Here is a 23,460-nt window from a genome sequence, read left to right as displayed (position 1 = left end):
CTCCCAAATGCCTCTGTACCCTGGGATGGAAGACATCCACCCGACACCACCCCAGGGTCCCCGGTTGGGGCATGCTCTTGAGGGTCATGCTTGAGAGGCTTCGATAGTTCAACAGTTCTGAATTACTGCCAATCTCGCCACTCCAAATATGATGAAATCTTTCCAGAATCCACTGGTTGACATAGTCCACCCTAGAGTCTCTGCCCAGATATTCACTGCCAACACTTGGCTGGAGTAGTTAATCAATTTGTTCTGTCCTCTGTCCTCTGTCCTCTGTTTGTGGTACCAGGTATTCTCTGCAGACTCCAATGTACTGTTATATCCTCCATGTGCTCCACGATATGCTGTCTACTGCTTTGTCTAAGCCACTGAGGAGGCCACCTCTGTCACATACACTCCATGCTCAGACCATGGAACCTGAAATTCTCTCCAGGGTTGGAGTTCTGAGTCCAGCAATTCATTTAGGGGGATCCCCAAAGAAACTTCAACTGAGGTGATCCCAGACTTGATTCTTGTGTGTGCTTGCCAGTACAGGGTCTGGCACAATCCATTTCCCCAATCAGCTTATGCACATACTGGTGGTTGTAATTGCTGGGTAGGTTCTGCCTCCAGCCCTGTCTTTTACACAAACCAGTGGGTGTAGCAGCCCAGCCCGATCCTGCCCACCACACACTCAGCGTTCATGTATGCCAGTGGGAGCTGCTGCCTAGTCGGAGTAACCTGCAATAACCCCCACCAGGCCCATCCCCTGCCCTGGTTCCCATGATTGCCTGTATGTACAGCAGACTGGTCCAGTCTGTCTGACATCCCATTGAGCTCTCATACATGTTAATGGGCATTGAAGCTTAGTTAAACCCAACCAATCCACACATGTGCTGGTGTGTGCCACCCTCTGTCTAGCAATGCCTGCCAAGTCCCTCTCAGACATACGCAAGTCCTTGATTCGCCCCCTCTGCCCCCAGTTGGCAGTGGTGACTGGGCCTAGGGCCCCAAACATTCAGTTCGACCTGGCTCAGATCCCGTCAGTGGCCACCATGCTGCTGGTAGGTCCGTTCATCCAAGCATCAAGGTTGAATTCACCTGGCAACTGGCTTTTACAATTAATTGGTTTTATAAACCAGCTTTTTAAAATTTGTAAACACAGATCATTTCTTTTTAACCATACTATTATGAAAGACTCAAACAAAAATTATATGTCAATCTCAATTTATCTTCTATGAGGCCTTCAGTTTCTGAAATTATCTAATATTCTCAGCAGTAGCACTGTTTCTGGTGTATAGTTGGAGATAAAGCAATAGGTATAGATGAATGAGAGATGAATGAGTGATGAATGGTAATGTAGAATTTATTGAATGAGAGATGTTTTGTTTGTCTCTAAATAAAAATTTGTTCAGTATTCTGCTTCTATAAAAATGGTGGAATCAAAAATACTGGACATAGAGCATTTTGAATTTGTGTGTTAAAGGGGAATTCAATATTTTCTGTGTCTTTCAATATTTCTCATCACATGTTTAATAGATTTGCTCATATCTCTTTTGGGGATATCAAATTAGTAAAAAGTTTAGCATAAGATATATTAAATAGTTTGAGGTTTACCTACAGTTAGATTTATGCCAATTAGAGAAAAACCTGTTCTAAATGGCTGTAAGACAACTGACAATGAGAAATTATTTATGAACTGGACTTGTCATTGCATTGCAAGTTGAAGACTCAGATGAAAGTCACAGAGGTTAAAGTGAAATGAAGCCTGTTTCTAGGAATTGACAAAAGATGAGTTGGATCAATATAAAGGCAAAATTTCCCAAAGGACCTAATTACTGTACCACAGAAGTTACTAGTATGAAATTGATAGCTAATTGGTCACGTGGGTTGAAAATCAAGGTCAGTGATTCACACAGTGTCATCTTTGACCACACCATGTTAAGTCCTTGAAATACCTCAGTGTTCTTCAGAGTGCATCATTTTTTTTCCTGAAGAATTGAGTTCATAAGCATACATTTTGTTTCCACCTCCAGTATTTATATGTTCATTTTATGAGATATGTTAGGGACTGTATTTCAATTTACTTTCATACATTATTTTATATATCTGACAACAAATTGTCTTTTGATTGCACATACCTCATAAAATGAACATATAAATACAATGAGTCCTTGGCCCGGCCTTAGTCTACCTCCCGTCCTGGCAGGAAGAGTAGCCTTGCCCAAATGGCTCACACCCATTCCAGTACTGTTGGGTACTACAGCTCAGCCATATCTTGTCTATGGCCAAACACAGTTCTCGTGTGGTTCTGTGGGTGCCGTAACCTAGCACAGACCATCCTATTCCTGCCCTGGCTCTCATGAACACCAATGGGTACTGGAGTCTAGCCCAGTCTGGCATAGCCCAGACCCAAAACAAACCTGTGTCGAGGGACACTACAGTCATGTCCAGCCCTGATCTCTGCTTCCATTCTGGCTCGTGTGCTCACTAGTGGGAACTACAACCCAGCTGAGGCATCCTCTTAGCACCCCAACCAGGCCTGTTCTCTGCCACAGATCTTGTGTGTGCCACTGGTTGCTCCGACCCAACTTGACATAGCCCATTGCCCATCTTGGCCTTTGCCATCGGAAGTTGTAGCCTGTTCTGTCCCAACCATCACTGGCAGGTGCTGCAACCTATCCCTGCCCAGTCTACTCCCATTCCTCCCTCATGCAAACTGGTAGCTGTGATAACCTAGCCCAGTATGACCCACATTCTAGCATGGCTCCTGTACTTGCCAGTGGATTAAGGTTGGCCTGATTCTGCCCAGTCTGCCCCTTTTCAGAACCAACCCACGCATTTGGCAATGAGTGGATCTACCTTGCCCAGCATGATCAATACCCAGGCCTGAACCACATGTCCTTCAGTGGGGGCTATGGCTTACCAGGGGAATTTTTTAAGTTCTCCCACCAGGCCCACTCCCATACCCAGATCTCTTATGTGCCAGAGGGTCATAGGCCCTTACTTGGGATAGTCTGCCCATTCCGTTCTGGCCTTTGTATGAGCTAGTGGATGTTGTGGCCGGCCTGGCCCACACTCTCTTCTTGGGTGCTCTTGCAGGTGCTGCAGCCTGGATCTCCCCATTCTATTTCCACCCCAGAACCCATGAGTGTTGGATGGTTTCATGGTCATGCCTAGTTCAGCCCATCACTATCCCCAGCTTTAAGCTAACCAGCAGAAATTGGAGTTCCTCCAGGATGGACCAACATATCTCGCACATTATCTGCCGCTACACCTGGTTCTTTCATGTGCTGGTTATTGTCATGTCCCAGCTTAACCTTATGCATCCCTGGTTCTGATTCTCACTGGTGAATACTGTTATCTACCCCTATCAAGTAGGCCACCACCCCTAGCTTTAGCGGTGGTCAATTCTTGTCTGCAATATATTTCCTTAGAGGTGTTCCCTTTCACACATCTCTTTACCTTCTACCCTGATCAATTCATAGACCATGCATGTGGAGTGATCCCCAGGCTCAGCCCTGGGCTTCACCTACCTGGACATAAAGCCACAGTTCTCCCAAGGCCTTCACCAGCACCATTCCCTCTCCTCCCAGGCTTCTAGGAGCATGGAGCCAGGGTTCTTGCATCCCATTGGCAGCCAACCTGCATGGCATCTGCTGACTGCAGAGTGTAGGTCCAGGGGAACACAGTCCCAAGTCTGGGCCTCTTGTGTCCTGGGGGCAGCTAGCTTGATTGGTGGCAGCTTACCACAGAGCCTGAGTCCTATTCTAATTAGCTGATGGCTCTTCCTGCACTGCCAGTATACCTTATTTTTCATATTTAGCTTTTGCTATGGATATTATTTTAGATTGAAGAAACAAAAAGATTTTTCTGGCTATTTTGCTACCTGATGAGTTCCAGATATTTCGATTGGACTTCCCATATGATGAGTGTTTCTACAACTTTAAATTATATGAGGGTTTGGCACTGTGGTGCATCAGCTTAAACTTCCTCTTGGAGCACTGACATTCTACAGGCACAGGCTCAAGTCCCAGCTGTTTTCACTTTCAACGCAGTCCCTTGCTAATGTACCTGAAAAAATAAAGGAAGATAGCTTGAGTTTTTGAGCTTTCATCACTCACTTGGGAGACCTGAGAGAAGTTATGACCTGCTGATGTTGGCCTATACAAACTACGCATTGCAACTATCTCAAAGAGTAAAACAGAAGATGGAAGATCTCTCTCCTGCTCTCTAATATTTCTTTTGAAATAAATGAACAAGTCTTTAAAAAAATGAAAGTGAACATAAAGTGAAACAGATGAAAACATCACATTTGTCACTATTTCCTCTTTCATTACAAATACATTCAGGCAAAGAGTGTGTATGCAAATAGGATATAAAAAAGCATTAAGTCTTTTTCTGAATAATTATTATGAGCAAGAAAAACAGTTAATGCAAATGTGAACCTAGTTTTTATAAAAACTGACCAAAAAGTATGCATGAAATTGGTTTCAATTTGTGGGTAAAGACCTTTAAGGTCAGAATAATTGAAAGATCCTAAAAATCAAGAGCCCTTTAAAAAAACTGATACATTTTATTTATTTCTATAAAATATTGTAACCTTAACTACCAGAAGTTTAACTCTCATGGTTCCAGTTTGGATATTATTGTTGGCTATTTCAAGGAACCAAAAGGTATCTCCTGCTTCTGATGCAATGGGAGTTCTTTTCCATGGCAACATGTTTAGTTGCAGCCACCCAGTGTCCTTGGGTATAAAATCTCACTAGCAGGAGGGAGAAAGGAAGAGTGAGTGATGCAGTTCTTATAGGGCTGTTTTTAGCAGTAAAGGATTTGTTTTAACCACAAAGGCAGGATAGAAATGCATGCCATATTTTGCCATATTTTAGAATAGGCTTCGGTACTTTTCATGTATTAAAAATAAACAACTTAGAGTTTTGTATCCTGTATAGTTTAGACTGTATAAAGTCTAATTCAGATTAAATTAGTGTAGAATGGGTGAGTCTGATGTTTGAGTACAAGACACTGAATCAATCTAGAAATTTAAGTGCTATCTATCTATCTATCTATCTATCTATCTATGGCAGAGCCAGAAAAAGAGAGGAAAATAGAAAGGGGGAGACATAGAGATCTTTCATCTGCTGGTTCACTCCTTCAGTGGATGCAATGGCTAGAGCGGGAACAGGTTGAAGACAAGATCCCTGAACTTTTCGCAGGTCTTCTGCATAAGTGGAGGGACCTGAACTCTTGGTCATCTTGCTCTGCCTTCCCAATCACATTACTAGGGAGCTGGAATGAAAATGCAGAAGCCAGATTTTGAACTGGCACCCACATGGAATGCTGGTGTTTCTGGTGGTAGTTTTATCCAGTAAGCTACAATGCTGATCCCAGTGCCAAATAGCCAAATATATATATATATATATATGAATTACATTCTTCAGTGCATTACTTATTTTTTCCAGATTTTTGAACAAGAAGTGGTTGATTCTGTTACAATAAACTTGTTATTTTGATTAAGGTCTCAGAGCATGTGAGGTTTTAAATTATTATTTTCCATGATACAGTTTTGTAAGTATTGGCATTCCTCCCTCCTGCTCCTTTTCCTCCCTCCCTTTTTTCCCTTCTGTCATTTCCCCCTTATTATCACAGTAGTATAGTCTTTTAGTAATATTTAAAGTTTAGATGCTCTGCTACTTTAGTGTCTATTGTTGGTATATACAAAAGTACAACATCTAGCATCATATTGCTAAGGTATATTTCATAGTTTCATTGGGACTCCTTTTTTAAAGCACCATTTCAGGGATAATATCCTAACCCTTTCTCCATATGTCATTTTGTGAACAAATATTCTCAAATGGACCACGAATGTCTTGAAGTGAATAGTGCTGGCTTGCTTATCTTAAGCACAAATTAGAAAACCTTAAAAAAATACTCTCACGGGTATATAATAGACACATTATAATGAAAAGAATCTATGTGTAAATGACCACATTATGGGATATTTACATTTATCTTTTTCACTCATGTTTAAAAGACTATGCTTAAGAATTTTAGTGTCAAGTGAGAAAATAAGAACTTAGTAATGCTTTTTCATGGTAGTCAATGAAGATGGATTGGAGATGGACTTTATCACTTATTTAAAGATTAGGTAAGAATACAGGCATGTTATCCTTATATCTAGAAAGCTGAATACTGCTGCCAAATCCAACAATTTGTCTATCTATTTGACATTAACCTAGTACAATGTCAACAGAAATCATGTCAAATTCAAACAAACGGAGTATGCTCACACTTATGGAGAGTATTTTTGTACATATGTTGTTTTAGAATTCTATTTCTTTACATTTTATTGGGCACATTTTATTTCTTAATCAACTATTTTTCATTTAAGGATATTCTATCCATATATAATTTATTAATAATAAATTTTACCCATTATAGGTGTGCATTTTAGTTACTTTTAGTATTTGGTCAAATATCACTCTCATAATATTGTCATTTAAAAAGTTTACACATAACAATTATGGACATTTATGGTGTTTCAAGTGACATCTTACTACATGTATACATAGCTTAATGTTCAAATCAGTGGGCATATCTATCTCTTCAAATATTGATCATTTTTTTGTAGTGAAATATTTGAAATCTTTTCTTCTAGGTTTTTGATATACACAACACATTATCATTACCTAGTAAATGTATTAGTCCATAGTACATTTCTCTTACCACTTATAACTCAATGCCAATTGATCAAATTCTCCCTATCTTTGAACCTGATCCTTGATAAAACTGTAAGATTTTTATGTCTGTAATTATTTTAAAGAGAAGGAATCAATCACAAAATCAAAGGGAAGCTTTATAGCATCAGAACAGTGAGTGCATTTAGACAGATATAATAAGATTGATCTTACATATGTATGATAACAAGAGTTAACTAACAAAGCCTTGCTATAGCATGAGTTGTTTCTTCTTAATTTGTATATGAACTGCTAATATCCACTGTCTAGAGTCTGACTGCATTTATATGTAATCTTTAAAAAAAGTATTTAGACTAAAATTAGGTTACTAAACACTCATGCAATGTGACTTATAACCATAAAAGAAGAAGAAATTGGTACGAAGTAATAGAGAGGGAGAAATAGGAAAGACTTATTGTTATGATCATCTGCGCAACTAGTGAATAACCAGCTTTGCTGACACTTGTGCTCATAATCTTAGCCTTCAGAATCAGAAATCAGTTTCTGTCATTTGAGTACACGTGTATAGGTCTTCAGGGTGAACAGCAGAGAAGCCATTTCAAATATAATGCTTAATTGAGATGCTGATGATTGAATACTATGTGACTTTATCCCAGCCAAGTAGAGAGCAAATACTATCCAGGATCCTGTTAAAAATGGAGTTCTCTAGGATGGTGTGAAATGTATGCAGAAGCTTTTGGTGACAGGAGGGATGGGCCAGTATTGTCATTTGGCAAGCTGGAGGTAAATGCAGTCTTCCTAGGAAGCACCATTTTCTGCATGAGTTCCCCTGCAGCAGAAAGGATGACAAGCTTGTGGCTGGCTTGCCAAGCGCCCTCATAGATTCCTGCTGGCTTACCCACAACTCAAAAATCCAATTGAATCTGTCACTTGAGGTTAGATTGAATAGAGGTTCCTTTGATTAAAGCATAAGATTTCTTCCTTATTCCATGCAAACATTCATTTCTGAAGGGGCAGAGCTGACATGATTTATTTGTAGAAGAGAAAATGAAAATAGAAGGCAAATAAAAAATGACTTCTGTGCTTTTACAAAATATAGTAGATTCATTTATCAGAATTTCATGTATTGAAATAATTAAGACCAATTTCCAAGAAATTTTTAATAGCAATTCTTACATATTACAAAATTTGGAACCAATTCATCTTTTTTTTTCTTTTGAGCCATTTCCTGTATTAGCAAAAAATGAATGTCAAACAAGGTTAAGATATATGTACTAATTTAAAGGGCTATATCTAGCAGATTGATATAAAAACATAATAAATATTTATTCATATCAGTTCACTAAACTATGTAAAAATACTAGTGTGGACATTGGGGCAGAAACAAGTTAAGCTGCTGTTTGAGGTTTCTACATTATATGCTGGGGTATAAAGCTCAAGTTCTGGTCACTTTGCATTTATATTCCAGTTCCCACTAATGTGCCTTGGAAATAGGATGATGACCAAGTGCTTGGGTTGCTGCACCCATGTGGGAGAACAGGATGGAATTCCTGGTTCCTGGCTTTGCCTGGCCTGTCTATGACTACTGCAGGCATCTAGGGAAAAGAACCAATGAATAGAAGAACATTCTCTCTGTCTCTCTGCCTGTGAAGTTAAAGAAAATCTTAAACAATTCAAAACCATATGTTTATCTAGAAGAACTGTGTAATGGAGGCAAGTATACCATGAGTTGGAAATACATTGCAGTATGCATTTCTACTTCTGAATAAAAGATGGAATTCCAGTGAAAATGTTAAATATATCTTGACAGTAGAATGTTGGAATATATATATATATATATATATATATGATGAAAAATGAAAAAAAATTAAAAATTCAAAAGCAATTGAATGCAAGCAGGTAGTCTTGTAAGGGGAAAGGAGTTATAAATCTGTTATCAATGTCTTCTGTTCTTACAGAGACTGTGGGGTTGCTACTTTGAAACTAAACAATAGAAAACCTATTCCTGCTTCTGTATTTCTAGGTCTTCTAATAAATCCTAGAAGATCTAATGTTCTCAAATTATTATATGGCATGCTTGATTTAAGGGCATTCCTATCTTTCCAAAATCTGTTTCCATCTTTTCCCTTATTAACTTCCTATGGCCAATTTCTGTTGATAAAGAATTTGCCACAGCCAGCCATGCTCAGTGCAGACAAGTGCTTCTCTGCATGCACTTGCCATGTGGTTTTAATACTCATTCTGTAAGTCAGCAACGGAAAGCCCCACTGAGAGTTACATTGTCCTTGCAGAAAGGCAGGAACAAAGGACACATGTGGGGCAAGCAATGGTGGAAGGGTCAGTGGAGATGTCTTTATCTTGGATGTTTATAAAATGCTAAGTGATGCTCATAGTCACCTTAAAAAGAAAAAGAAAAAAAAACTTTAAAACACACAAGCTGATTTAATCTTCATGACCAACCTTGATTATGTATGTAATTTCCTAATATATTTAAAAAGAACTTAAAACTAAAGAAGTACATGTGTCAAAACCCAAATGCAAATTCTGGGCTGGGATTACTGGATCTGTGAATTAATCATTAGATGGGGCTTCAAAAATTCCTTGAAGATGAGTGTTATATAAAAAACTAGATGGGGATTTCAAAATTTTTATGTGCCAAGATAAACTTCATTTAATTTCATTTACTGTGAAGTCTTGTAAGGACCCTTGTATATCATGCTTCAAGACCTTTGAAAGTAGCTCCTGCTTCAATCCTCATTTATTATGCTCAAGACATTTATTTTTTTAAGTTTACGGGTAGTCACAGAATAGTATTCCTCTGAGGAATATCTGTATGTTGGATCTTATTCTCAAGCAGGAAGAGAAAAAGAAGAAATCAAGTTGGAATAGTGGAGTTTTCATGGGAAATAGTTTGGAGACTGGTTTATTTAATTCTACATGATTTTTGGCAGAGTCATCTTAACTAAAAATAATGAAAGAGAATTAATATTTAAACTCTACATGCTCTTGTTATGTAGAGCACATTTAAATACAAATGGATAAGAATTACAAATCATTCAAAATCTCATATATTCCTTGAATTTAGAAACCTGGAAGTATAACTGCTCAACGTGCTTTGTCTCATATAGTTCCTGATAGGGTTTGCAGTTCCTTGACACTCACCAAACGACAGAGTCAAGAAAATTTCTGCCTCAATTACATTTTCTGGCAAAGAGCATTATGGAATAGCTTCAGCTTCTTCCAGCCGGCTGATTTTTTAGCATAGGGTCATCCTAATCCCAATCTTCTCTGTTCCGGAACTTGCAAGAAGAGACCTGGTAACTTGTAAATGACCAGGTGGGAAGGGCTAGGCTGACATCTTCTTGCCAGAACAAAATATATCTTGCTATGTGTTGATATAACTTGACCTTTAAAAATGCAGAATTATTAATAGTCATGTGGCTGGAAATGTTAAGCCAGTGTCTTAGGATGATATTGCAGTTGGCATTTTATCTTGAAGGTGTAAATACTTTATTTACTCTTTGAAACAGCATACATCTAAAATATTTAAGATTGATCTTTCTTTCATGAATCTGAAGAAAATTAGGACACTTAAAATGAATATATTTATAATACGTGGATAAGTAAAGAAGCATGGTATATAAATAAGTTGCTATTATCTGTACCCACAGAGAAGTGAATTAACATGATCTACATACTTTTATCCCTTTCTTTGGAATACTCTTTCTATTTCTTTGCCTATAAAATACTTTATCCATCTCTTTGGAATTCATCTCATGCTCATCTCTTCAGGCAGGTAGTGTTAGATACTTTCTAATTAGATGTAGCATTTTCCTACATACATTTCATAATACAGATACTCATCATTGTCTTCCAATCCAAATGAGGGCACGTGTATTGTTCATCATTGTGCCTGTGGGACTTAGCACAACTCTTGACATTCAATAAATATTTGTTGACATTCATATTATGAACATTTTAATGGCAGTAAACATCTATTTTGTCTTATCAATGTTCAGTTCTATTATGCAATAATTGAAAATCAAGCATTTTTAAATAAGACAAAATATTTTGAAACATTTTATACCTAGATTGAAATCATCCTTATCACCCTTTTGTGCTTGGCAGTAATTTTGGAAAGAATGGCTATGTGATCTCATGGCCTTAAGATTGCAATGATTTTTTTTTGCATACTTCTTGTATTATATACTAAGATTATAATTATTCTACATCAATGCCTTTTTTTCTTTTTTCAAGATTTATTTATGTTTATTAGAAAGGCAGATTTGCCTGGTCTCCCATGTGAGTGCAGGGTTCCAATATTTGAAGCATTCTCTGCTGCTTACAGACCATAAACAGGAAACTGAATGGGAACTGAAACAAGTGGGACATGAATTGCTGCCCATATGGGATGCTGGAACTTGAAGATGGAGGAATAGCACACTGAGCCATAACACTAGCCCCTAATACTTTTTATTTTTTTCCTTAAAGAAACTAACACTCTAGGAACACAAATGAAAAAAAAATCTCCATAGCACATAGATCTTGTTTAGGAGACAATCATTAGGTACGTAACTCAAAATTATCATGAATTGTGTTAAAAACGGTAATCATGAAATGAAATACAATGAAAAGTGACTTTGAAGAAGCAATCTAAGCTGAGGTTGAGATGATATTTAGACTGAAAAGTGAAGGACACATTGGTACAGGTTTCGATGATCATGTGAGTGAAGAATTAAAAGTGGGTGAAACATTGATGAATTTAAGTATCTTAAAGCAACTCTTATTGGAATAGAGTGCATGGAGGATACGTTATATAGAATTTGACCAGAAGAAAAAGTGGCAGCAAGACTCTGTAGGGTCTTGAACATTATTTTGCAGAGTTACATTTTTTTTCAGTTTGTCCTTTTTCTTAATTTAAGGCCTTTTTTGATATAATTTTAAATATACATGTAATCAAAGTTATAATAGCTCTACTAAATAGTTCAACAAATAAGAATAGTTCATAGTCCATTAGGATAAAAAGTAAGTGCTACAAACAACAATTAAGTGAAAAGATATTTAAAATCACCCATAAGAATTTGAATGATTTATAGTATTTATAGTGCATAATTCATATCAATTTGGCTAACAGTTATTTAAAACAAAGTTGAACAAGCACTGCAGCTGCAGGAAAACTAATATATATATATATGTCTTTTTTGTTAAAAAAACCTTAAAATGGTTATGGGGTACTATTCAGCTGTCTCGATGATTAATGACAACAATTCAGTTAAGTAATACAATAAAAATGGAGTGGAAATGGAGAGGAACAGAAGAGGCTTTTTCCACTGATAGGAAAATATAATTTTTAAAATTTATTAATTTTATACTATAGTTCTATAGGCTCAAGGATTTCTGCTTCAGTACTGTGAACATCTTGATTATATTAATTCTACTAATCCATGAGCATGTAAGATGTTCTGTTTTTGAGATCTTCAATTTCTTTAATACTTTGTAACTTTCAGAGTGGCTATCCCTTACATCCTTGGGTAAATTTATTTCCAATGTATTTAATTTTTTTGCACTATTGCCAATAGAACTGAATTTATAAGTTCTTAATAAGCTATGGAATTGTTTGTGTATATAAAGGATTTGATATTTATGTGTTCTGTATATATCCTACAATGTTACCAAACTATCTTATGAGTTTCCTATATAGAGAATCTCATAGTTTTCCTATATAGAGAATCATTTTTCTAATATTTTTCATTGGTTTCTCTTCAAAATCTCAATCTCTGCAGACTTTTTATTCTTACCAGGTACGGAGTTCTTAGTCTCAATAGTTTGCTTCTTTGTGCTTCTGGATAATCCTGTGACCATTTTTCCATGCCTCTTCTGACCTTTCATCTGCGTTTTTGTCTTGACATTTTAATGTTGAAGAATTATTGCCATTCTTCTGGGGAGTCACAGTGTCTTTCTTGTTTTCGTTTCTTGTATTTCTGCATATATTTTTAGGCAGTTATGAAAGCACTTCTTGGTCTTATACTCTGATGGTTTTTAATCTTTGAATGATGCCTCTGTGACTTGGTGGAGTGAGTGTTTCTTCAAGGGATATTTGGAGGTGTGTGTTATGTAGGACCAACATTCTGGCCAGTGCTTGGGTTGGGGTGAGAGTTCAAAGTGACTCCCAACTTAGATGTGGTGAATCTCCTCTTTAGTCAGTATGTTGAAAAAAAATGATCATGAATATTAGCATAATCACAACCTCATTCCTGTCTTTCAAGTGAATAATACCCAAAAGTGAGCAAACACTGTGCATAACACCCAGTCACAGCAGTTCTCTGCATGAACAGAGTCCTGCAATGACGTTCCTGGGAAAATAAAGATCTGTTATCCTCTGTTGTCTGAACTGTTGCGTGCCCTGAGGCTCAGCCATAAACCATACACTATTGTGCAGTCATAACTTGTACCCCACAGCATGTATTTTTTCATTTTTATTATATTTTTGACAATCTTTACATAGTTAATTAGGGTAAAAAGGTTCAAGGGCTATAGGAAAGTGGGTAAGACTAATATTTCCATATTGTTTCCTTCATGTATCTGAGGAAAAGCGGGATATTGAGGGAGACGCCCTACCCAGTCTCCCACCCATCCCAGGTCCCGGATGTGGGGCATGCTCTGAGATACTTGCTCAAATGGTTTTGATAGTTCACCAGTTATGAATTGCTGCCAATCTCTCCACTCCAAGCACGATGAGATCATTGAAGAATCCACTGATTGACATAGTCCATCAAAGAGTCTCCTTTTGCTCAGTATTTCACTGCCAACATATAGCTGAGGTGGTTGATTGACTTGTTCTGGCCTGTCTTTTCTTGGTTAGGGTTCTGAGTCCACCATTTCGATTGGGGATATCCCCAAAGAAACTTTATCTGAGGTGTTTCCAGACCAGATTCTTATATGTACTAGCAAGTACAGGGGCCAGCACAGACCATCGCCCAAATCAGCTGGTGGTTGCAATTGCTGGGTTGGTTCTGTTTTCAGCCCCGACTTCTACTGGAACCAATGGGTGTTGCAATCCGGCCTGGTTCTGCCCAGCACACACTTGGCCCTCTCACGTAAACCAGTGGGAGCTGCAGCCCAGTCAGAGTGACCCACAATAACCCCCACAAGGTCTGCCCCCTACCCTGGTTTGCCAGTATGTGTAGCAGACTAGTTCAGTCTGTCCCACATCCCATTTGGCTCTCGTACATGTCGATGGGTATTGAAGCTTAGTTGCATCTAACCAGCTCAATTATCCAGCCCTCACAGATGTTGTTGAGTGCCGCTCTGTCTAGCCACCCCAGCCCCTGTCCTAGTTTTTGTGCCCTCCCATGGGAGTGGTAACCCAAGAGGGAGGAGCCCACTATTTCCCTCCCAGGTCTCTCTCCTTCCCAGATTATGCGCTCTTCAGGTGGTTCTGTGGTTTGACTTGACAGAATTAGTCCCCAGTGCCAGCTTCTGCCAGTTGATGCTGTGGCTAAGCCCAAACAACCCTCACCCACTCTAACTGTGTTTGCACCAGTAGGAATAATCTGCCCAGGCTGGCTTTTCCCTGATGTAGTCCACATGAGGCCCACAGATGTTGTAGCCCAGCCCAGTCTGGTCTGCCCCCATCCCAGCTCACACTCTCCAGTGCGAGTAGCTGTCCAGCAAGGGAACCCCCCTTTATTGCCCCTGCTGGCTCTGCTCCCTCTCTTCCTGGTTCCCATGCATGCTGGATGGGCGCTGCAGTCATATCTGGTACAGACAAACTCATCTTGGCATTCCATATTGTGGACTGTTTTTTCTCACGACTGAACCTGGCCCGACCCACAGTCTGTTCTGGTGCTCGGATTTGCCAGTGGATGACATGATCTGATTCAGCCTGGTCTGCCCCGAACCTTGCCAAATGTATCCCGGTGGGTAACTTTCCATGGCCTATTCTGGGCTGTTTCCTTTCATGCTTCTTGCGTTTACCTGTAGGGTCTGTGTCCTGCCAGAGGAGTTGCCCAGGCTCCTCCATCAGAACCCCTCCCAATGCCAGATTTCGTGCATACCATGGGGTCCATGAGACAGCCCTACTCAGTTCACCTCCTGTCCTAGCAGGAACAGTGGCTTTTCCTGGCTGGCCTTCAACCCAAGCTGGTTCTTGCTGTTGGATGTTTCAGCCCAACCACGGCTCGTCCATACCCACATACAGCTCACACATGGTTCAGTAGAGGTTGAGACCTAGCCTAGTCCGTCCCACATCTACTGTGGTCCTCCAGGATACCAGATGATGTTGGGGTCTGGCCCAACTTGGTGTGTCCAATCCCAGTCCACACTTGTGCACAGGGAGACTACAACCATTTCCTGATCAGAACGTAGCCCCCATTCCAGCCCACGCACCCCTTGGTGGGAACCTCAACCCAGTTAGGGTTGTCCCCTTAGCTCCCCAACTGGGCCTGTTTCCAGCCATAGATCATGCGCATGCCAGTGGTTGCTCTGATTCAACCTGGCTCAACCCCTCACCTGTCCTGGCCTCTGCCTTAGACACTGTGGCTTAGCGTCCCTGACTCACGCAGACCAGTAGGTGCAAGAGCCTAGTTCGGCATGATCTGTGCTCCATCCTGGTTTCTAGTTTTGCTTGTAGGCTAAGGTTTGCTCAGTCCTGCCCAGTACATCCCATTCCATTACCAATTCACACAGTAGCCAGTTGTTGGAGCTACTTTGCCTAGCTTGTCTGACCCCCAGGTCTGGACAACATGTTCACCAGCAGCAGCTATGACTCGCCAGGGGAGTTTCCCAAGTTCCTCTACTTGATCCTCTCCCAGACCCAGTTCTCATACATGCCCTTGGGTTTTAGGCCAGTGCCCGGTGCAGTCTGGCCTTCCATTTGGCTTTGTATGAGCTGGTGAATGTTGCAGCCTGGCCCACCCCACACCCTATTCAGGATGCACATTCGGGTGCTGCTGCCTTGACCAGTCCAGACTATTGTGGGTTTCTTTACCTGTGATTGATGGCAAGCTCCTTGGTCACACCTAGTTTAGTCCATCACCACCCCAGAATAAAATGAATGTTTTAAAAAAGAGTGAACTAAGTTAGCATATTCACTTTGTAAGAAAATTTTGTAAAGACTCTAGGATAATATGATGAGGCTTCCTGAGGCTTATAAATAGAGGGAAATAAATGAGTTGTCAAAAGTGATACAGTATCTTAATTCAAAAATCAAAATTTTGTAAGTTTTTAATTTCTTTTTAGAGCATTTGGCCAACAGGAAAAAAATCCAAGGAAATAGTTTTATCCATTAATTTTATAAATATTTAAAATTTCCTGAATTATCTAGAAATTCTGAGATAATGAATATCTACAAGCATGTGTGATTAAGAAACAGACTCTACTCTTCAGTTTTGATATGTTAGAAGAGACGAGTACATAGGTGATACTTCTGTAATATTTTAGGTTACATTCTAAAATTGCTCCATGGTCCTATGAAAATTCATGATAAAATACTGAAAGCTGATTTAGGATAGAGGTAGGAAAAACCAAAAACCAAAAAAAAAATCTTTCTGGAGGAAGAAGTGCCCATGATGCGCTTTGAAAGGTAGATAGGAGCTAGCAGATGAGAGAAGAAAAGATAGAGGAAGGGGGAGAAATGTGTCCTGATCACTGGAAAGGAGGTAAGCTAGGCTTCTAGACCTATGATGCTTCACTAACTGCAAAGTAAGATGCAACGTAGAAGCTGAGAGAGATGGATGGAGAACAGAGGAACAATATGCAATTACAGGCCAAAGAAACCCTTTCATTTCAGCACATCATGAAAACCTCAGATTTTATAGAGATCAGTGTGAAGGCAATGCACAATGGATATCGCAATATATTGAAGACTTTTTAGTAGATACACATATTAACCTTAATAAAGAACTGTGTAGTTCAAAATAAGCATAAAGCAAAGGCTTAGACTAGAAGCAAGCCTATTAGATGTAGTGATGGAAAGGAAGATGTTATAGATTATTTCCATATTTGTGATCTGAATCACTGTATGAATATTAGTAAGATTCTCTGAAATGGAAAAGAATTTCAGATACCAAAAAAGTGGTTCTTTATTTTACTCCTCAGATTGTTAATAAACAGAGGATACCAATTTCATCTACTTGTTCAAGACATAAAAGATCCAATGTTTAGAAACACAGAAGTCACAAGGCAAGATAGTTAATAGTAATTTCAATGAGATAATGTGTTGGAAGTCACACAGAACTTGCCAGAAGAATAAAAATTGGTGACAGGAAAAGAAAAACGATAATACAAAGCAGAAGAGATGTTAGCATGTTTGTATTTTGACTTGAGAATATAATGAAATGAAACAGGTGATAGCTCATGCCAGAAATAGTTTGTTGATAGAGGACTGCTCATGAGATAAAACAGTCAAGGACCCAGAACAGTGGCAGTGTGTTGAGTAGCAGCAGGCAAAGGCAGAGGCCAGAGGAAAATGGAAGAATTTTCATGAGATGTTCAGTGAGCCTAGTCAGTAATTTGTAATTGCTAGAACCCCTAAGTTCCACATAAAAGTGAATCCAAATACAAGTCTGGGAATTATTCAGGGACTGCATAGGAGTGGCACTGCTCTGGGGCTATAGAACTCCATAACAAGGAGCATCTAGCCTCAGAGGAGATCAGTGTTGATGCTGTTAGGGAAGGCATCTCCAGGAACCAGATAGGCCAGGACAAAATTAAAGATGGGAGTGTTGTTTGAGATCATTTGCAGGATCCACCTGTCCTCATATTGGATTTTACCTATAAGATTCAAATGAATGAGCCAATTGTTCTTATATATATATATTTTTTAAAGCTTTAAACATAATTTCCCCTCTTAACTGATAGAACCTGGTACATTAGATTTAAAAAAAGAAATGTTGGAGCTGTGGTTGTGGTGCAGTGATTTAAGCTACTACCTGTGATACTGGCATCTGAAATGAACACAAGTTTGAGTCTTGGTTGTTCCACTTCTGATCCAGTTCTCTGTGAATACATTTGGGAAAGCAGTAGAAAGTAGCCTGAATACTCAGGCCCCTGCCACCACATGGGAGGCATGGGTGGATTTTCTGGCTCCTGGCTTTGGCCTGGCCTCGTTGTGTCTGTTACAGCTGATTTGGGATTGAACTAGAGGATGGAAGATCTCTTTATCTCTCTCTGCAGCTCTTCCTTTCAAATAAAAAAGAACAAAAACAAGAAAAAACATTATAAAAATGAGTGCTGTTTTGATAAATCTCTCAAAGTGACACAGAATTTTCTTTAAAATTAAAAATATATATTAGTCTTATGTGCTATAAAATAGTTTCATTCTACCTTTTGAATAAGTCAATACATCTTAAAAGATAAACCAAGATATGGGCTCTCCCATTTGTTACTTTGTTAGTGGGCCTTAATTAAACATAAAATTATTTATGTATTGCCACCTAGTTCTAGCTGTAGATTTCTTGGTAGTTCCTAATGAAGTTGGCAGGTTAGGTAATAAAATATACTAGGTGCCCCCTGAAATCTCTTTTAAAAAGGTTTATTCAAAAGGCAAAGTTATAGAAAGAGGGAGAGACAGAGAGTGGGAAACTTTTTATCCCGTGACATATTTCTGAACTGTGGACAAAATGGGTGGTGGGGGCCCTAGTTCTTGGCCCACCTTCTGCTGCTTTCCCAGTCTCCTTATCAGAGAGCTGGATTGGAAGTAGAACATGGAGATACAAACTGGCACTCATGTTGGATATCAACCCTATAGGGGGTAGCTCAACTCATTATGCCACCTGCCACCTTTCCCATCTCCAAAGTTTTATAGCTAGAAGTGGTAGACAGATGAGAACTTTGCTAGTATTATCAATCAAGCAAGTGGAATAATGACTTATAATTCTTTTTTTAATCATGCATTAAGATAAAACACTATTTTTTCAAATTGAGTCAACTGTAGAATTTAATCTTGTGACCCCCTCATGTTTTAGTTTTCAGTTGCTAATGAGACACTGTTCATGTTGAAAGGGGTTATTTTATACTGGCTCTTCAGCCTTTTAATCAGCATGAAACACCAGGTATTTACTTTAGTTAAGATTTGCAGTCTCATTTTTTTATGTAATTCCTCCTCTGTGCATTGTTTTAAGTACTGTGTGCATTTGCCTATTTTAAATGTGAACCATGCATGTGTTCAATTTGAATGTCAGTGAAAGCAATTTTCTTCATCTGGGCTTAGACAGCTACAACAAAAGACTTTAGAAATTCCAATTTCAGATATTTGTTTAATACTGCTACATCTTGTTGAGGAATGATGGAATAATGAGACAGAAATAATCTAAGGATAATACCTGAGAATCAGAAATCCCAAGATATAACAATGTATTATTCTACAAGCTTAAATATTTTCAAGTAAAAGCAGATTAAAAGCAGCATTCAGAATGATTTGACAAACCCATAAATTTGGAAATCCACCAAGTGAAGTATTCAGATGCACAAAAATTGTAGCTCATTTGTTACTATGTAAGCAAATTGCTAAAAATCTTCTCAAAGTAAAAATATAAACAGTGAGAAAATATAAACTGAAAGACTAAGAGCAAATCATTGAAAAATATAAGTAAAATACGCATGTGACATGGTACAATAGAAAGTAAAGCATGATAGAAAATAAGATGCTTGCTTTTCTATTTACAATTCCATTCTTACCTATAGAAAGTGAAACAGGTCATAGGGTGGATATCTTTTTTGTTGAACAAGGAAATGAATATAGACAAGGATTATTAATTTGTGATTATTTCAGTTATTGCAAGAGTGCCAGGGCTTATATTGTAAAACAGTGCTAAATTTTCTTTGGAAAGTACCAGTGAGGCAGAGAAAGGGCTAGGGAGGAGTACCCATAGCCAGCATCATATTGAATGGGGAAAATTGGAGGCATTTCTGCTAAAATCTGGAATTAGGGATGGAATCTACTTTCATCATGGCTATTCGCTATAGTCTTGGATGTTTCAGCAGTGCAATTAGGCAAGGAAAAGAAATCAAAGGGACAGATTGGAAAGGATGAAGTTAAGCTATGCCTGTTTGCAGATGGCATGATTCTCTGGATAGGAGAACCAAAAGGCTTTATTAACAGACTGTTGGATGTGTTAGAATAGTTTGGTAAAGTTTTAAGATACATACATTAACAAACAAAAATCAATAGCCCTAGTATAGAAAGAACTCATAAGATCAGTCCCATTCACAATAGGTTAAAAAACCGTAAAGGCCTTGGAATAAATTTAATGAAGGATGTGGGAAATCTTTATGGTGAAAATTTTAAAAAGTTTGAAGAAAGAAATAGACAAGACACCAAGACATGCAAAATTCAGCTGTGTTCATGGATTGGTAGAATTAATATCATCAAAGTGTCCATGCTATCAAAAGCAATTTACAGATTCCATGCGATTGCAATTAAAATACTTATGAAAATCTCCTGAGATCTAGAAAAATGATGCTAGAATATATATAGCAAGACAAGAGACCCTAGTGGCTTGAGCAGTCTTAAATAACATGAACAAAGTAGGAGGGATCACAGTACCAAACTTCAAGATCTACTACAGGATAGGTGTAATCAAAACAGCCGGGTATTGACATAAACATGAATATAAGAGAATAGAAATCCCAGAAAGCAATCTAGACATGATGGCCAACTGATATTTGACAACCAGACTGAAATCAATCCAGAAAGAAAGGAAAAATCTCTTCAACAAATGGTGCTGGAAAAATTCGATCTGTGCACAGAAGTTTCAAACGTGACCCCTGATGTATAACTTATACAAAAGTGAAACCTTCAACAAGTGCAAATGCAATCACCAGAATGAGAGAAATTATTTGGAATTATGTAACTGTTAAAACATTAATATCCAGGCTATATGAAGAGCTCAAGAAACTCAACAAGAAAATTACTCTTAGTTAACTGACAAAGGACATAAACAGGAAATGTTTACAGGATGAAATACAAATGACTAAAAGATACATGAAAAATGCTCAGGATTATTAGCTGTCAGGCAAATGCAAATAAAAATTACATTGATATTATAACATGTAATTAGACTCTCGTATGAAAGATGGTTTGGATAGTCCTCAGAGATTTGGAAATAGATTTACCATATGACCCATTCTTTTTACTCCTGGGAATTTACCCAAATAAGATGAAATCAGCATATGGGAGAATTATTTGTACAACCATGCTTATACAGGTCAATTCACAATAGCAAAGGTATGGAATCAACCAAGGTGTCCATCAAAGGATGACTGGATAAAGAAAATGTTATGAGCTTGTGAGTGTCTGAGACCAGAAGGGTTTGGAAGTTCTTCACAGCTGAGAGGCAGTATCTGATGGTTCTAAGGTAGTCATCACTCCACAAAATGAATATATTGAATTACATCATAATCGCAATGAATACCATTTGGATAACCATGAGAAAAAAGGAGCCTGGAGGTTCATGAATGCTTAACAAAGACAAAAAAAAAAAAAATAGAAAAAGATTGGTCTGAAGGCTAAGCTCTACCATAAGTAGTGCCAAGCTGAGAAAATACAGATGAAAAAAACTATTAAGATACATGAAAAGAGAAACATCAAACAAAGAACAATGCAAACACTCCCGAGGGGGCAGTGCTGGCCTATCTGCTGGAAAAAGAGGGACAGTCCTTTCCAATGTGATTAAACAAACAACAACAAAAAGAGACCAAGTGGGAAATAGGAAGTCTCTCTGCCTAAAGTTTGTGCCCAAGGACAAACAGAAGCATTAAAAGTTAATCAAACAGGAAAAACAAAAATGAAGGCATGGAAGAGGATGGTTACCAAAGTCTGCTTTGTTGGAGATAGCTTTACAACAAAACCATGCAAATATGAAAGATTCATTAGAGCAATGGGCTTATGTTTCAAGAAAGCCCATGTAACACATCCAGAACTGGAAGCCATCCTCTGTTTGCCAAGACTTGTTGTAAAAACCAATCCATCATCCCCATTATGTACAATGTTGGATGTTATTACCAAAGCCAGTATCATTGAAGTGAATGTGAGTTGGGCCTTGTGACAAAAGGAAGCAAGTTATATGGGGGAAATATGCCCAGATTATCAACTATCCTGAAAATGATGTGTGCATAAATATAATCTTGTTTGAAGGCAGTTTCATATAAGTAACTTCTAATCATTATGGAAGACTACAAATTAAATAGGAAAACTGTCATTACTGTGATGTTTCTGAAAACTACAAAACAGCCTTACTCTACAGTCATCAAGAAAATTATTTATTAAGATGTCAAAAACACTAAAAATATCCACTTCTAAAAAAAAAGAAAAAAAAAAGAATGATGCAATGGATACACTATGGAATACTACCCAGCCCTTCAAAGGAATGAGTATTGTCTCTTCCAAAAAAACTGATGCAACTAGAAACTATTGTGGTTAGTGAAAGAAATCAGTCATAAAAAGATGGATATCATATATGTCGCCTAATCTGTGGTAGCTCACATGAAGAGTACAGATAATTTATATTATTGAGATTGATGTTTTACAATTTGATTACTGTTTACAGCCTTTATCTATATTCTTGAAGAACTGCAGAACTTCTTTCCTTAACTTCTTTCATGTTGAAATCTTTACCTAATGAAACGTTGAGTCTATGATTGCCAAGTGTCCAATTGTAAAAGTAAAAATTAGGGCCCGGCGGCGTGGCCTAGCGGCTAAAGTCCTCGCCTTGAAAGCCCCGGGATCCCATATGGGCGCCGGTTCTAATCCCGGCAGCTCCACTTCCCATCCAGCTCCCTGCTTGTGGCCTGGGAAATCAGGAGAGGACGGCCCAATGCCTTGGGACCCTGCACCCGTGTGGGAGACCCGGAGGAGGTTCCTGGTTCCTGGCTTCAGGTCGGCGCAGCACCAGCCCGTTGCGGCTCACTTGGGGAGTGAATCATCGGATGGAAGATCTTCCTCTCTGTCTCTCCTCCTCTCTGTATATCTGGCTGTAATAAAATGAATAAATCTTTAAAAAAAAAAGTAAAAATTAAACAGCATGTGGAAGGAGAAGGTTGGATGGGGAATGCAGCAGAAGAGAGGGTAGGGTCAAGCAGCTCTATGCTTCTGAATTAGTATTTTAAGTATATGAAATTTGTTCATTTCATATACATACAAATTACTTGCATTGCATTCCACAGAATTTACTTATTTACTACCCCAAATTCTTTTTTTGTTTTAAAGATTTATTCATTTTATTACAGCCAGATATACAGAGAGGAGGAGAGACAGAGAGGAAGATCTTCCATCCGATGATTCACTCCCCAAGTGAGCCGCAACGGGCCGGTGCGCGCCGATCCGATGCCGGGAACCTGGAACCTCTTCCGGGTCTCCCACATGGGTGCAGGGTCCCAATGCATTGGGCCGTCCTCTCCTGATTTCCCAGGCCACAAGCAGGGAGCTGGATGGGAAGTGGAGCTGCCGGGATTAGAACCGGCGCCCATATGGGATCCCGGGGCTTTCAAGGCGAGGACTTTAGCCGCCGGGCCCTACCCCAAATTCTTGATGCAGCTAGGTGCAGTCCAGGTGAATGCCTGGATTAGGTAACACTTACTCCCTTGTGGGTCACAAGGACCCAAAATACAGCTTCACCCACTACTCCACGGGGTGCATATTAATAGGAAGCTGGAATCAGTAGCACAGTGGGAATTTGAACCAAGACACTCTGATATGGGCTGAAGGTCTTCTAGTGGTTTCTTGACTGCTGCAACTGCCTATCCCTCAAAATCATTAATTTTTTTTAAAGATTTATTTACTTTT

The 23,460-nt window shown here is 38.8% G+C and overlaps 1 protein-coding gene and 1 pseudogene across 1 annotated transcript in view; one reads left to right on the top strand and one right to left on the bottom strand.

The window, feature by feature from the left end:
• TACR3 (tachykinin receptor 3) overlaps positions 1 to 23,460 on the bottom strand; it is a 62,867-nt gene that overhangs the window by 4,790 nt on the left and 34,617 nt on the right. The window lies entirely within an intron of this gene.
• LOC131480848 (ribosome biogenesis protein NSA2 homolog) lies at positions 903 to 21,827 on the top strand (annotated as a pseudogene).

Source organism: Ochotona princeps, chromosome 7 (assembly GCF_030435755.1).
Source record: "Ochotona princeps isolate mOchPri1 chromosome 7, mOchPri1.hap1, whole genome shotgun sequence".
Classification (NCBI taxonomy): domain Eukaryota; kingdom Metazoa; phylum Chordata; class Mammalia; order Lagomorpha; family Ochotonidae; genus Ochotona; species Ochotona princeps.
Note: the sequence above shows the minus strand (reverse complement) of the source record. Positions and strands in the feature narration are given on the sequence as shown.